The sequence below is a fragment of the Apium graveolens genome, unplaced genomic scaffold (genome assembly GCF_009905375.1).
Source record: "Apium graveolens cultivar Ventura unplaced genomic scaffold, ASM990537v1 ctg679, whole genome shotgun sequence".
Taxonomy (NCBI): domain Eukaryota; kingdom Viridiplantae; phylum Streptophyta; class Magnoliopsida; order Apiales; family Apiaceae; genus Apium; species Apium graveolens.
Window position 1 is genome coordinate 140,669 of NW_027419785.1, and position 15,187 is coordinate 155,855.

Here is a 15,187-nt window from a genome sequence, read left to right on the forward strand (position 1 = left end):
TTAACCTGTTGTGATCCGTGGTAGTTGGTAAGTAGGGTCACTGCATATTATTATTATCTTTATTATTGTTATAAGCATGTTATAAATAAGGTGTGTGTGTGTGGACCCTAAACTTCTGACCCGGGTTTGGAGGGCGCCACATAAATGCCACTTAACATACCCCCAAACATGAATCGATGATTGTCCTCAAGCAGAAACAGACTCAAAAAATAAGAAATAAAAATGCATGAATGCAACCTACATGAATGCAATGATCCCAATAGAATAACTTAACCAACCAACAAGCAACATCTCAACAAATGCAGTAATTTGCACAAGTTCAATCAAATCCCACAAATCAACTCACAAGCTAGAAACGTGCGTTTGTGTAATTGCTTATCAGATATACTATCGCAACTAGATCAATAATCATGACTCACTACTCATCAAGGAAATCACATGGTTATAAATAGAATAAACGTTAAACTCAAAATGACTTATAATACTTCAATTTTATTTATCGGAGTTATACATGGATCCATGTTTTTATTGCTAACACATAACAACACATATATGCTTATTTGATCGTGCAATGAGTGAGGTCCATAAAAGACTTATACAATAATACCCATGTAGCGAGTATTAGGTTAGTGGATTCCAGACTATAAAAGCCTTAGGTCACTAGGCACAAAGTCCCCTAAGAACTTAATAACTCGAGTATTAAAGAGCCCACTCGTGATTAACTATACATAACACAAGTTTTTTTCTTTTTTTTTTTCTTTTTTTTTTAATTTCTGAGCGAGTGCATTTCGCTCCATCTCGCTCAACCCTAGACTACTCATATAAAATGAGTCATCTACTAGTCATTTGACAGCTAGCCACAACTAGCATTGAAATCCTATGTTTTTCTCCATTTTTTTTCAAATATCCATATTATTTTATCATTAAGAGAATATCATACATTATAATCATAAACATGTGATTAAACATCAACAAACAAGCAAGCAAACCATGAACATGATCTAGCACGCAAGCAACCTATAAGAGTAAGTGAAAAAATCTTGCTTCTAACATGCAAATCAACTCGATAAGACTTAACATTCCTAAATATGACATCACCACACTTGCATCAATATCACAAATCAATTGGCAAATTAAACTAAGGGATCATGTTATAATGCAAATACATGAAACTATATGCAATATACTAACAATAAAAATAAAAAAACTACATGATAAATATGCAACTATATGAACTAAACTATTATGCAAACTATATTGACTCACACAAACATATTCCTTAACTATCACCCCCAAACTTAAAATTTTCATTGTCCTCAGTGAAGGTAATAGCAAGGAATACGGCATACCTACTCGGAATCAGGATCATCACCCTCAACAGGTGGAGTGTCAGGAGTGTCAGGAGGCGGGTATACGAAATCCTCACCGAAAACTGGCCACTCGATATCAACTCATGTGTCTTTGAATAATGTCCCCAATGCCTGGGTGAGATCATGTGCAAACCTACTATGGATGTCATGCATCGCATCCATCCTCCTTGCCAATCGCCTATACTGCGCTGAACCTAAACCAACACTGTCATCTACTTCCTCCTGCTGCTACTGCTGTGATGGACCGGCTTCACCTAACTGAGCTCTCCAACTACTCTGCATGCCTCCGAAGAACCACCAGCATATGTCTGATCAGCTGGCCGTCTACCCGGCAAATGGTCATAATAATAACCAAGCCCCTTCGGATCAGGTTTCCCACCGTACCACACCTGCATACTCAACAACGTAGAACTGTCAATAGTAGCACTAGTATAACGACTCGTGTATTTTTGAATTATTTAAATATGTGATTATGGAAATTATTAAATGAATAAAATATGTGTATTGGTTTTGACCGCTATGTGTTGTTTGATTATTATCTATGTGTAATTTATGGTGTACCAGATTGTCCGTGTGATTAATTATGGAGTCGTATTGAATTATTTTCAATTTCAAAAGTGGATTTAGTGTAAATTTAATTGCATAAATATTTGGAATGTTTTTAAAATTGTTTTTATGGTTCTATAATTACAATAATTATTTTTGGGATTTTATAAAATTTAGAAATTAATATTTCATCAATTATTTAACCCTGTATGATTTTCCGATTACACTTATTTGTAAAATCTGTATTTAATTTCAGAATTCTTCAATAATTATGAAACTCATATTTATTTAAGTTTGGAATATCTTGAGAATTTTAAAATTATTTTGGAAATTTTCGGGAATAATTTCACCCGCGTGTCGATTCGTTTAATTGCTAAAAGCGTATAAAGTGTGTTTTAGAAATTATTTTAAAATTTTGAAAGTTACATTTTTATTTACTTCGAGATATTTATAACATTTTAAGACTATTATAATAATTTATCGAATTTGTTTCAGAATTCGGGGTGAATATTGGGTCCCCGAGTATCCAGGGACACGTATTAACATCTAATAAAAGATGTTAACACGTATCCATTTAAAGGACATGTGCGGGCTGCAGATTAAATCCCCCAAAAACATCATCTCTTTCTCCTCTGTCTCGTCTCAATCTCTCTTCCTCGTCTCAGTCTCTCTCCCTCGTTATCTCCCCTGTTCTCCTCCCCTCACGACTTTGGTTTCCTGGGAATTTCAGGTCCCCTGTGCTCGCATTTTCCGGCGAACTCTCTGCTGCTGTTGCCGCTATTTTCTTTTCCGATCAAATCACCGCCGCCCCTCTGGTTTTTCCGGTGTGTTTCGGTGGTGTGTGGTTATTCTATGCTTACGTATGCATGTATATACTCGTATGTGTGTGTGCGTTAAAATCAGGGAGGTGATTTTATTAATTGCCGCATGGGTTCTTGTTCTTTCCGATCTGTTCTTCCGGCATGTTATTTTCCGACTTGTCTCTGTGTGTTGTTGCGGTGTTGTTGGGTTGGATTATGATTGTGTTACTTGGATTAATTCGATTCCTTTTACTTTAATGGTTCGAACTATTGTGTAACTTATTGAAAAATTTCAAATGAAGCAATCTTGATTTGTTTCGAAATTAGATTTCAGATTATTCCGAAATGATTTAATTGGTGATATTTATGTCGGAAACCCGGATCAATCGGGTACCCGCGGATTTCGTCGCCGTCAGCGATGAGTCTCGGCGAGCCGACGGTGGACCGTGATGAATTAATTTTAGGTCCTAATATAAATAAATAATCAATGTACAAATTTTATTTATGAGTTCGAAGTGAAATAGTAGTTATATATTATTATTCGAGATTGAAATTGTGATTGTAATGGTTGATTGATTGTTGGGTTGAACCGATGGTTGGGATTAGTGGTTGGTTTGACGTCGATTGTATTCGACGGTTAGTCCGATAAGCAAAGGAAGCGCTGTCCAATTTTCGGGAACGTACCCTGTAACATATCGGAACTACTAGTCGAATGTAAATAATTATATAGTTCTAAATAAATATTTTGTAAAATACAATGGATAATTTATTTCCTAAAATAATGAGTATATGTGTTTTCCGAAAATGAATATTGAATCGAGATTTGAGTATATGAATCATGTATGTTGCGTGTACTGTAGTAATGTATATAAGTACGAGTCGGGATTGTTATCGTTTGGGTAGGATTGGTACCGAGGATATGTCAAGCATAACTGGGTGTCTAACATATATTATTTCGAACCTGTAGGTTCTAGTTGGGAAACCGAAAGTGGATGTTGGACTAAAGATAACCTAGTGGTCAGTCGACAAGCTCAGTATAGTTTCAACAGAAAAACTTGAGTGTCGAAGTCGAATCCAATATGATCTAGTGGTTGGACGTTAAAGCCTGAGCGGTAGAGTCAGCTCAGAGTTGATCAGTAATAGTTGTAAAGCCCTGTAAATTAAAAAGGATATGGTTGATAGCGAGGTTCCTCAGTTCAGAGTATGAGCTAGGATTCCAGAGTGTGTTAGATCGAGGTAGCAGGAGCTTTTATGGTAATTAAATTAGTAAGATTGTAAGATTAATTTCCTTATTAGTTGTAAATTGAATTACTTGGGATTTGGTATGTTGTAATAAAAGTTAAGGTTATGGCTTGCTTTCATACTTTAACTTGTTGCGATCCGTGGTTATGCAAAGCAGGGTCATTTCAAATAATATTTCTTATACAGGTTTATATATTGTGTATGTGTTGTGAACCCCAAACTTCTGACCCGGGTTTGGAGGGCGCCACAACTAGAAACCTGAAGCTGCTCGTGAGCGGGCCAATGAACTCCAACCGACACACACAGCTTCGTCACAATCGACGCATAGGGTATAGAACCCGTAGTGCTCCCACGAAGAAACCTCAAAATACCCTGATAAATTACCAACCACAGATCCACATAATCTCCTTGAAGAATACCCCACAACAACCATGCACGCTCCACAGTCACATCATGCACGTGAGAAGATGGCATGATGTTAGCATAAATAAAAAAATTCCATGCACGTGCAAACCTATTCATACACGAGGCAGGGAAAGTGGCGTACTCGTTTGTGCCCCTCTTGAACTTCCAGTGAGTCTCAGGCACACACAATGTAACAATAATCAAATTTAAGTTAATATCATCCCCCGTTTTCACATTCCAATCCTCCTGCTCCGGCCTCCTCTCGGGCTGATCGATCACGCTCCGAATAGTCTCAACACAGTAGTATACCCTCAACCCCTTAACCACAGAGTACCCATTCTTCTCCGCCTTCGTATTCACGTAAAACTCGCGAACCACACTCATGGACACAACAGCGGGTGCCTCACAAAAAGCAACCTAACCCATCTCCATAATCATCTCCAACAACTTACCATCCCCTCCTGGAAGCGTGGGTGCGCCGTGCTACTAGAAAACCAGCGCGGTCGCCCCGCATACCAGCGTGGGCGCGCCGTCCTATTGGAAAAACATCACTAACCTTAGTAATGCTTCAATCACTATCCATTTACCTTGAATGCTTGGCTCGTATCATTCTCAAAAATCTCCACCGATTTTGATAACAAGATGAGACAAATGGCCCCATGAAGTCAATTCCCCAAACATCGAAGACCTCAACCTCGAGAAGTACATTAAGAGGCATCTCATCCCTCTTGGACATATTACCAACACGCTAGCATCGATCACATTTCAAAAGGAACTGATGAGCATCCTTAAACAAAGTTGGCCAAAAGTATCATGCTTGAAGGATACGAGCTGCTGTCTTTTCTCCACCATAGTGGCCTCCATAAACAGTCTAATGGCAGTCTCGCAAGACCCCCCCGTTACTATACGGAATACATCTCCTGCTGATTTGGTCAACTCCTTGCCGAAATAGGAACGACTCATCCCACATGTACCACTTCACTTCATGCAACAACTTCTTCCTTTGAGCGTAAGTCAAGTCTGGAGGCATAGCATTGCTCACAAGGTAGTTCACAATGTCGGCGAACCACAGTTCTTCTACTTACGCCCCAAACAATTACTCATCGGGAAAATACTCATTTATAAAAGGCTTATCCTGTGAAGTTGCACTCAGATCCTCTAAATGAGAGAGATGATCAACGACTTGATTCCTAGTCCCTTTTATATCCTTGATCTCTAATTCAAACTCCTGAAGTTAAAGAACCCATCAAATCAATCTAGGCTTCGAATCCTTCTTTGAGACGAGATAGCGAATAACAACGTGATCAATGAAAATTGTCACATTCGTCCCAAGTAAATAAGATCAAAACTTCTCAAAACTGTAGACAATAGCCAATAGTTCTTTCTCAGTAGTAGTGTAGTTCAGTTGAGCACCATCGAGGGTCATACTAGAATAGTAGACCATATGAAATATGTTGTTCTTCCTTTGTCCAAGAACTGCTCCAACTGCATAGTCACTTACATCGCACATCATTTCAATTGGTTCAGTCCAATCAGGTGCAGTTATGACAAGTGCCGTAATGAAACTCTTCTTTAAGCTCTCAAAAGGAGCGAAGCACTCGTCATCAAACTTGAAAGGAACGTCTTTCTCTAGAAAATTGCACAACGACTTCGAAATTTTAGAGAAGTCCTTGATGAACCGCCTATAGAAACCCGTATAACCGAGAAAACTGCAAATTCCCTTAATAGAAATTGGTGGAGGAAGGTTTTCAGTAACCCCACCTTGGCTTTGTCCATCTCAAGACCCAACCAGAGACCTTGTGCCCAAAAATAATGCCTTGGCGAACCATAAAATGACATTTCTCCCAATTGAGAACCAGATTGGTCTCAACGCACCTTTTCAGTACTAAACCAAGATTGTTCAGGCATTGATCATAAGAAGTTCCAAAGACAGAGAAATCATCCATGAACAATTCTACATTATTTTCAATCATATCAGACAAGATAGCCACATGTATCTCTGAAATATGGATGGTGCACCACATAGCCCAAAAGAAACTCTTCTGAAGGCAAAAGTACCAAAAGGACATGTGAAGGTAGTCTTCTCTTGATCTTCTGGAGCAAAACAAATATAATTATAACCCAAATAGCCATCCAAAAGACAGTAGTACTCATGCCCAGCTAATCTATCAAACATCTGATCAATAAAAGGAAGATTTAAGTGATCTTTCCTTGTAGCTTTGTTTAACTTCCTGTAATCCATGCAAACTCTCCACCCCGTGACTGTTCGAGTATGAATGAGCTCATTATTTGCATTCGCAACCATAGTGATACCTCCTTTATTCGGCACACACTGAATTGGGCTCACCCAAGAACTATCAGAAATGGGATAGATGATCCCTGCATCTATCCACTTGAGAATTTCTTTCTTCACCACCTCTTTCATGATCGGATTTAGCCTTCTCTGTTGCTCAACAGTAGGCCTGCTTCCTTTCTCTAGCAGAATTTTTTGCATACAATAAGAAGGGATGATCCCCTTGATCTCTGCTATAGTCCATCCAATTGCTGATTTGAGCTCTCTAAGAATTCTCAAAATCTTTTGCTCATCACTACCTGAAAGGTCAGATGCAAAAATAACAGACAAAGTAGATGCATCACCTAAAATTGCATACCTCAAATGTTCAGGTAAAGGCTTAAGCTCAAGTGTAGGAGCTTCCTCAATAGATGGCTTGAGGCACTTTGGAGAACTTTTCAGCTCTTCCAACGCAAGAGATTCAAAAGGCATTTCCAATTGTAACTGCTGGTCACTTTCATCATCTTAACTATCTGAATCCCCCAATAAGGCTTTCTCTAAGGCATCTGATTTGAGCACATAATCCAATTATTAAGTAACCACAGATTCGACCAATTACACCTTAAAGCATTCCTCTTCATCAGTAGGGAATTTCATGATATTAAAAACATTGAAGGTGGCATCATGATCCTGAACTCGCATAGTGAGCTCACATTTCTGCACATCAATCAAGGTTCGGCCAGTAGCCAAAAAAGGTATTCCCAAGATCATGGGAATCTTCTTATCATCCTCGAAATCAAGAATAACAAAGTCAGTAGGAAAGATGAGTTTGTCCATTTTGACCAATATATCTTCCACAATGTCTCGTGGATATGTAATAGAGCAATTGGCCAACTGCAAGGACATATATTTGGGATTTGGATCAGGTAACCCCAACTTCTTGAAGAGCATAGGTCTAGATTGTGCGCCTAAACCATTGTAGAAACAATTTATGATCATCCATTCAGGCATGCCATGGTGTGGGCACTTCCTAAGCATCTCTTTGTAGAGATCCCAAGCCTCACACAAAGATTCTCCATATTTCTGCGCAAACTAAGTAAGAGCATTCCTGATTGCAGCCGTCTTTGTCATAGGGAAGAATTTAGTGAGATACTTTTGAGAAAGATCCTCCCATTTGGTGATAGAACCTGCTGGTAGAGAATGTAACCAACACTTAGCCTTATCCCTCAGAGAGAATGGGAAAAGCCTCAGCTTAATAGCATCTTCAGACACACCATTGAACTTGAAAGTGTCACAGATCTTGATGAAATCCCTGATGTGCGTGTTGGGATCTTCTATAGGAGAACCCCCAAACCAAACTGAATTTTGTATCATCTGAATCGTGTTCGACTTGATCTCAAAGGTGTTAGACGAGATGGCTGGTCTGATAATGCTGGGATGAATATCATTAATCTTAGGCTGAGAATAGTCCATCAAAGCCTTCATATTTTTTGCTTGATCTCCCATCTCAGCTAGTGCTTCTTCCTCAACTTTCTCGACTTCTTCAAAAACTTCCTGAGCTACTACAACTTCTTCCTCGGCTTGATCCAGTGTTCTCTTACGAGACCGAGAACGCGTATGCATACACGCTCAGTCCCTGAAACATGATAAGAAAATAAGTAAGTAACAATATCCGAGTCAATGAACTTTAACGATCACTAGTGACAAACACATAAACTAAAAATTAACACCGAGTCCCCGGCAGCGGCGCCAAAAACTTGTTAGGAAGAAAACACGTGCTAATAATACATGCACGTATACACGTTCACAAGTAATATAAAATTCTTTCTAGTTCATTCCCACAAAGACTCATTCGGTTAATTTAAGATTTATACGCTTATGCAACAATGATAAGGTTATTATTCAATGCTAAGACGAACAACAAATTGAGATTGTTTGTAACTAAGATATTAACTAACATGCAAATAACTAAAAAATTAAAGATTGATTTACTATATGAGACAAACATGGGATTCTAACTTCATTCAAAATCTTTGTTTTTAACCTTACCATGTAATAGTGATGATAACTAATCAGATAACACGAAACTGATAAATGTTAACTTTGGTTGCACGAATAACATACTACCAGACATCCACAAAAAAGATAGAAGGTTAATAGACACCAAGTATATTGAGACCCTATATGTCTATAGAATTTGACAACACAAAGGTTTAATGCGCAAGTTAGCTATCATGATTACATAGGGCAACTAAGATGGTTAAAATCACCTAAAAAACATGCATAACAAATACATGAACCTATGCTAGCATGGCAAGTTCTAAACCTCTAAATTCACTATTGCTTCATTAGAGATTAACATGTTATCTTATATGTTCGCGACGCACATAAGACGAATAAGCACAACCAATACTAGGATATCATACAATCGCCACACACTAAGATATCAAAACAAGATTAACTATTAAAATCATAAATAAATCCGTTAGAACCCCACGATAACGATTAGTTCATAACCCAATCATTAACATGGGTTCCGATGAAAGCATGGTATAATAAACTAGGTCTTTTTAAAAATGAATAATAAACAAAGTACGTAATCCAGAGTATTAGGTTCAACATACAAGAAACGAGCATCCAAGATTACAACTTAAAACAAAGAATCACAAGAATAAACTAGATCTTCTTCGCCTTAGTTGAATTATGCTATAGGTCTTCTCGTCGTCTTCTCCTTAAGCTCTGTTGAGAAAAACGTGTTTAATTTGTCTTTAAGTAGCAGTCCAATTAATCCAGAAGCCTAGAAAGTAGTCTTCTAATTGAAACAGAATTTTGAAATCCCGATACGACGCGAGCGCGCGCTTCATCAACGCAGGCACGCTGTCCTTCTACTATTCTGGCACGGGCGCGCACTAGCATAGCGCGGGCGCGCTGACATTTTGGAAAAATATGATTTTCCTTCTTTTATTAGCCGGTTCTTGATGGCTTTCCACGAGCAATACTCACGACATTTTCCTAACACCATATTTGCATCAAAAAAATGCTAAATTACCTCGATCCCTTATAAATTCCTGAAATGCAAAACACTACAAAAACGCATCAAAAACACAAATAACTTGAGTACAAAATATCAATTTGAAGCTTTACGAAGCATTATAAGTGGATATAAATGCCACTTAACACATGACCACCACATACCTTTACTAGAAGGTAGTCAACCAGTTAATCGAAGGGGATAAACGATTCCCTATGTTCAAAAAAATGAAATCGAAAGGCAGATCAAGGAGATGTTGGCATCAAGATTCATACAGTGCAACACCAATCCCTTTGCATCTCCAATCATACTAGTTAAGAAGAAGGATGTCTCCTGGAGAATGTGTGTGGATTATAGGAAATTGAACAACATCACGGTGAAGAATAAGTATCCAATTCCCATTATTGATGAACTGCTAGATGAACTCAAATGAGCTAAATGGTTTATCAAGTTAGATTTGAGGGATGGTTACCATCAAATTAGATTTGCTCAAGCTGATATTCCCAAAACCACATTCAGGACACACCAAGGGCTATACGAATTTAGGGTGATGCCCTTTGTCCTCACCAATGCACCAGCATCCTTTCAGGCATTAATGAATGAGGTATTCCATCAATAATTAAGGAAGCATTTTTTACTATTATTTGATGCCATTTTGATATATAGTGGAAGTTTTGAGGAGCATCTAGTACATCTGCAGAGTGTCTTACAAAAGATGAGAGAGAATCAACTGTATTTGAAGAAGAACAAATGCTCCTTTGGCCAAACCCACTTGGAATACCTGGGACATATAATATCCCAAGAGGGAGTAGCAACTGATCCCAACAAGGTGAAAGCAATGAAACACTGGCCATCTCCTAGAAATCTCAAACAGTTAAGAGGCTTCCTTGGTCTCATAGGGTACAATAGAAAGTTTGTCAGGAATTATGGGTTGATCAGCAAACCTTTAACCAATTTGCTGAAATTTGAGCATTCCAGCAACTTAAACAAGCCATTATGACCACCCTAGTGTTAGCTCTTCTTGATTATAACCTACACAAATAGTAAGGGAGTAGGTGCTGTATTGATGCAGCATGGGAGACCCTAGGCCTACATGAGTAAAGGATTATCAAAGAAACATCAGGCTCTATCAACATACGAACAAGAATTACTGGCCATTATAATGGCTACTAAAAAATGGCATGGTTATTTACAAGGAAACCATTTTGTTATTAAAACTGATCACCAAAGTTTAAAGTTCCTGTTAGAGCAAAGAATGCCCACATTGTTGCAGCAAAAATGGCTGGCCAAGTTACTGGGATTGGATTATGAAATTATTTAAAAAAAGGAAGGAAAATGTAGTGGCAGATGCACTCTCCAGACTTCCTGAGAACAAAGAGAATGGAGACTACAAGCCATCACAGCTGTACGTCAGGGTTGGTTGAGTGATGTTAAAGATAGCTATGACCAAGAAAGCACAACACAAGAGATCCTACAAGGAATTATAAGCGGAAATGATGTTTTTCAATCTTACAAGTTTAGTCAGGGAATTATTACAGTGGACAACAAGGTGTTGATTGGTAACAAAGGATAATTACGGATATAGATGTTATAGGAGTTATATGATAGTCCAACAGGTGGTCATTATGGTCAAGAAGCGACTTATACGAGAGTATCACAATTTTTCTACTGGTCGGGAATCAAGAAAGATTTTATTCAGTATGTACAAAACTGTGATGTGTTTCAGAGAATCAAAGAAGGAAATCAACACCCTTTCGGCCTACTACAGTCCCCTACCAGTGCCAGAACAAATATTGGAGGTTATATCTCTTGATTTTATAGAGGGACTACCTAAGTCAAGAGATAAGGACTGTATCATGGCCGTGATTGACATATTTTCAAAGATGGGACACTTCATTGCTCTGTCTCATCCATTTTCTACAACCACTGTAGCTCAACTGTTCTTGGGTACTTTATATAAACTGCATGAAATGCCCTAAGACAATGGTCTCTGATCGAGATAAACTATTTACTAGTAATTTTTCAAAGGGGCTCTTCACGTCTCTGGGCACTCAGTTGAACACGAGCACTTCATATCACCCTCAAACTGATGGGCAAACAGAGAGGTTGAATAGGTGCTTGGAGCAGTATTTATAAGTGATGACCAGTTGCAGACCCAGACAGTGGTTGAAGTGGCTACCATTGGATGAATGGTTGTACAATTCGACTTACAATAGTGCAATAAAAAGGAGTCCATATGAAGCAGTTTATGGAGTACATCCCGGACATATGTGCCTTCCCGCTTCACATAGATCTTTAGTAGCCACGGTAGAAGACTTTCAAGTGAAACTTGAAGCCATGAACCAACTGTGAAACTTGAAGCCATGAACCAAGTGCTTAAAGAAGTTATCACGGTAGCTCAGAAAAAATATAAGGTATATGCTGATAAACAGAGGACTGCAATTTCATTCCAGGTTGGTCAAATGGTATTCCTAAAGCCACAGCTGTACAAACAATTCTCGAAGCACCTTAAACTTGCACACAGGTACTTTGGGCCATTTGATCTAGCGGCAATTTACAGGGTCGAATATGGGTGAGGTAGTGGAGAAGATTGGTCAAGTAGCATAAAAACTCAAACTTCTCCCTGGTAGCTAGGTGCACCATGTATTTCATGTGAGCTTGTTTAAAAGGAAGGTAGGTTCTTAGTACTCTGTTAGCACCACACTATCCAAGGTAGGAGCAGAAGGACAATTCCTAGTCCACCCTGTCAAGACTTCAGAGAAGAATGATCAAGAGAGTTAACGTTGTTGTAATTCAGTGGTTGATACAATGGTCTCACTTTATTAAAGAAGATGCCAGTTGGGAAGATGCAGACCAAATTATCGAGCAGTACTCAGAGTTCAATCCTGTGGACTAGGATTGGTTGAAGGAGAGGGTGATGTAACAAAGTAGCTCTAATAGTAATTTGTTATATTTAAATATTTATTATTTAAGTATCTAGAGTACAGTGTCATTTGGTATTGGAGAACAGTCGTTTAGCTACTGGGAGCAGAGCATCTTTATGGGATCCTGTGCCCATCATGTGCCATCCTTGGCGAGTAATAGAGTGACACGTGTAGTAAGGAGACTTGTGGCTTTTTATAGCTGTGTTTACAGGAGAGGTGAGAATTATGTGTGACTTGTGCCTCATTTTACTTTCATCTTATATTTCTCTTTCCACAAGTTTATTTATAATGGAGTCTTATTCTACTTTCATTATGTCCCGTTAATTTCATTTTTTTTACATATCGATTAAGTAAACTGCTACAATAATTATATACATTTAGAGATGAAAGATTTATAGCTTCAGCAGCACATGACACATCAGAACTGGAAACATGCTTTTCAAGAGTTCTCTAGTTTCAGTTCCTGTTTTCTTAGTTTTAGGCAAAACCAAAGATATCATGCATCCTCATTGAATGATGGAGCAGTGCTTATTTTCTCGGCATAACTTGAGAATTGTCATGGAACAGTAGTGAAAGCTGAACTCAGACTTTCAAGGTTAGCCTGCCCTGAAATTTCTTTTGCACCTTGACTTGTGAACTTATAAAATTAAGTGAACATAATGAGAGAATCCTATATTGGCGGTACAAACTTTTTGTTTCTAGCTAATAATGACAAAAATTAAAATAAATAGATGGAGAAACAAAATTGGGAGAAGTCTTAAAAATTAACATGCATTTCACCTTTTCAACTTGAGGGCTTGTGGAGACCTATTTTGAAATCTCTTAATGTAAGAAATGCTGCTTTATCCAAAAATCTGAAATCATAGAATTTAAGACTTTTAAATATACATGCAAAGTTTCTTCATTTGTTTAGCAGCACTTGCTTAAATTCATAATTGTGAATTCTCCTAGCATGTTTTGATGAAGTATCTTTTCCTCCATCATCTTCAAACAAGTTCTTTTATCCTGGTGCTAGTCCAACTCGACACTTCTTTACAAAAACATAAAACACTTGGCAAAACCTGAAAAGCGGTTTCCCACATGTTATATCTCGATGCACGCTGTTTTGGTTGTAACTTCTCTATTTGCTTACTCAAATAGCTGATTCTTTTTTCTCAAATAGTCTAACCATACAGATCTGCAGGAAATCCAAATTACATAGATAGTCATGTAGTCCACATTTCAGGAAATCAATTCCAAGAGTATCCTGTTTCTGCACAAAACAGTTTGAATCAGCCATATAAAAATAGATATATCTTAAAATCTACATGTCTGGTGCATAAAAAGTTTTATAGACATATTATGTACACATAAACCTAAAACTTTCGTTATTTGACTATCAAGTAATTATGTCTTTAACCGTTCAAAATGATCGTTCAAAACTGGGCAGAGTTTCACGAGACCAGAATTACTTAGATAGCACTCCATATATACTATATAGTAGTATTCTCTGCATATCTTGAACCTCAATGAAATCTTACAGGATCATAATTCAAATGGTGGGCCATAACTTTTGTTCACTGATGGTCAATAATTATATGTCTAAGGCTTTCAAAATATGCATCCAAAATAGGACAAAAATTCTGAAATTTACAGACTTGTAATTGTTTGTCAGGTTTTTTAGCCTTTGACTTTTACAATTTAATTCTAAAATTTCCTTTATTTGGTAGATCAATAGATTACACTATAACAAATCTGGCCATTTATGACGGTTTTTTTGAACTGAAATCGTCGTAATTGATCCATTTACGACAGAAAAAAATCGTCGTTTTTGGTCGAGTAGTAAGTTCGTTTTTTCGTCACAAGATAAAATTGCGTCGCAAGTTAGAAAGTAGGGACCCACATACTCAATAAAATAATAAATCTACTTACGACGGAATATATCGTCGTAAGATTCCAAAATACGACGAAAAATAACGTCGTAAGTTTTGTACTTACGACGGAAAAAACGTCGAATATTACTTTACGGGACCCACTTTTAATAAGATAAAACATAGTTTTACGAAGGAAAAATGCGTCGTAAGTTAGAAATTTCCGACAGAAAAAACATCGTATTTTAGAAGGTGGGGCCTACAATCTTGGAAAATGAAAATTAAAAAAATAATTAATATGAAAATGGCTACATTACGACGGAATATACGAAGAACAGCCGTCGTAAGTTTAGTTTACTAGAATAATTATGACGGAATCTATGAAGAACAACCGTCGTAAGTTTCTTTTCCAGAATAAGCAAATACTGATTTTTCCAGTTTTCAGCATTTTCGGATTTCAAATTGGATCCTAAACCTGTACAATCACAAATACCGATCTACATACAACTGTAGCTTAAGACGAAACCAAAATCAAATAACAAGCAATCATCCACGCAATTGAATAAATCTAAATTTAGAAACATCTATGAATTTTCTTCCGTAATCACAAATTAACTAGATTTTTATATTATTATTTTTTGATAAATGAGGTCTAGCCTCGTAAAATATAATAAGAGAAAGAATATACAAAGAGAAATGTAAGAATTCTCATCTCTAAGAACAAGCCTCTAAGAGACAAAAAACTAG

General features: G+C 37.5%; 1 non-coding gene across 1 annotated transcript; it reads left to right on the top strand.

Annotated features, from left to right (window-relative positions):
- The first annotated feature begins 7,644 nt into the window (after positions 1–7,644).
- On the top strand, positions 7,645–7,751 carry LOC141703581 (small nucleolar RNA R71). The gene has a single exon (XR_012567605.1). It is a non-coding gene; the product is annotated as a small nucleolar RNA R71 (small nucleolar RNA).
- Positions 7,752–15,187: the final 7,436 nt, after the last annotated feature.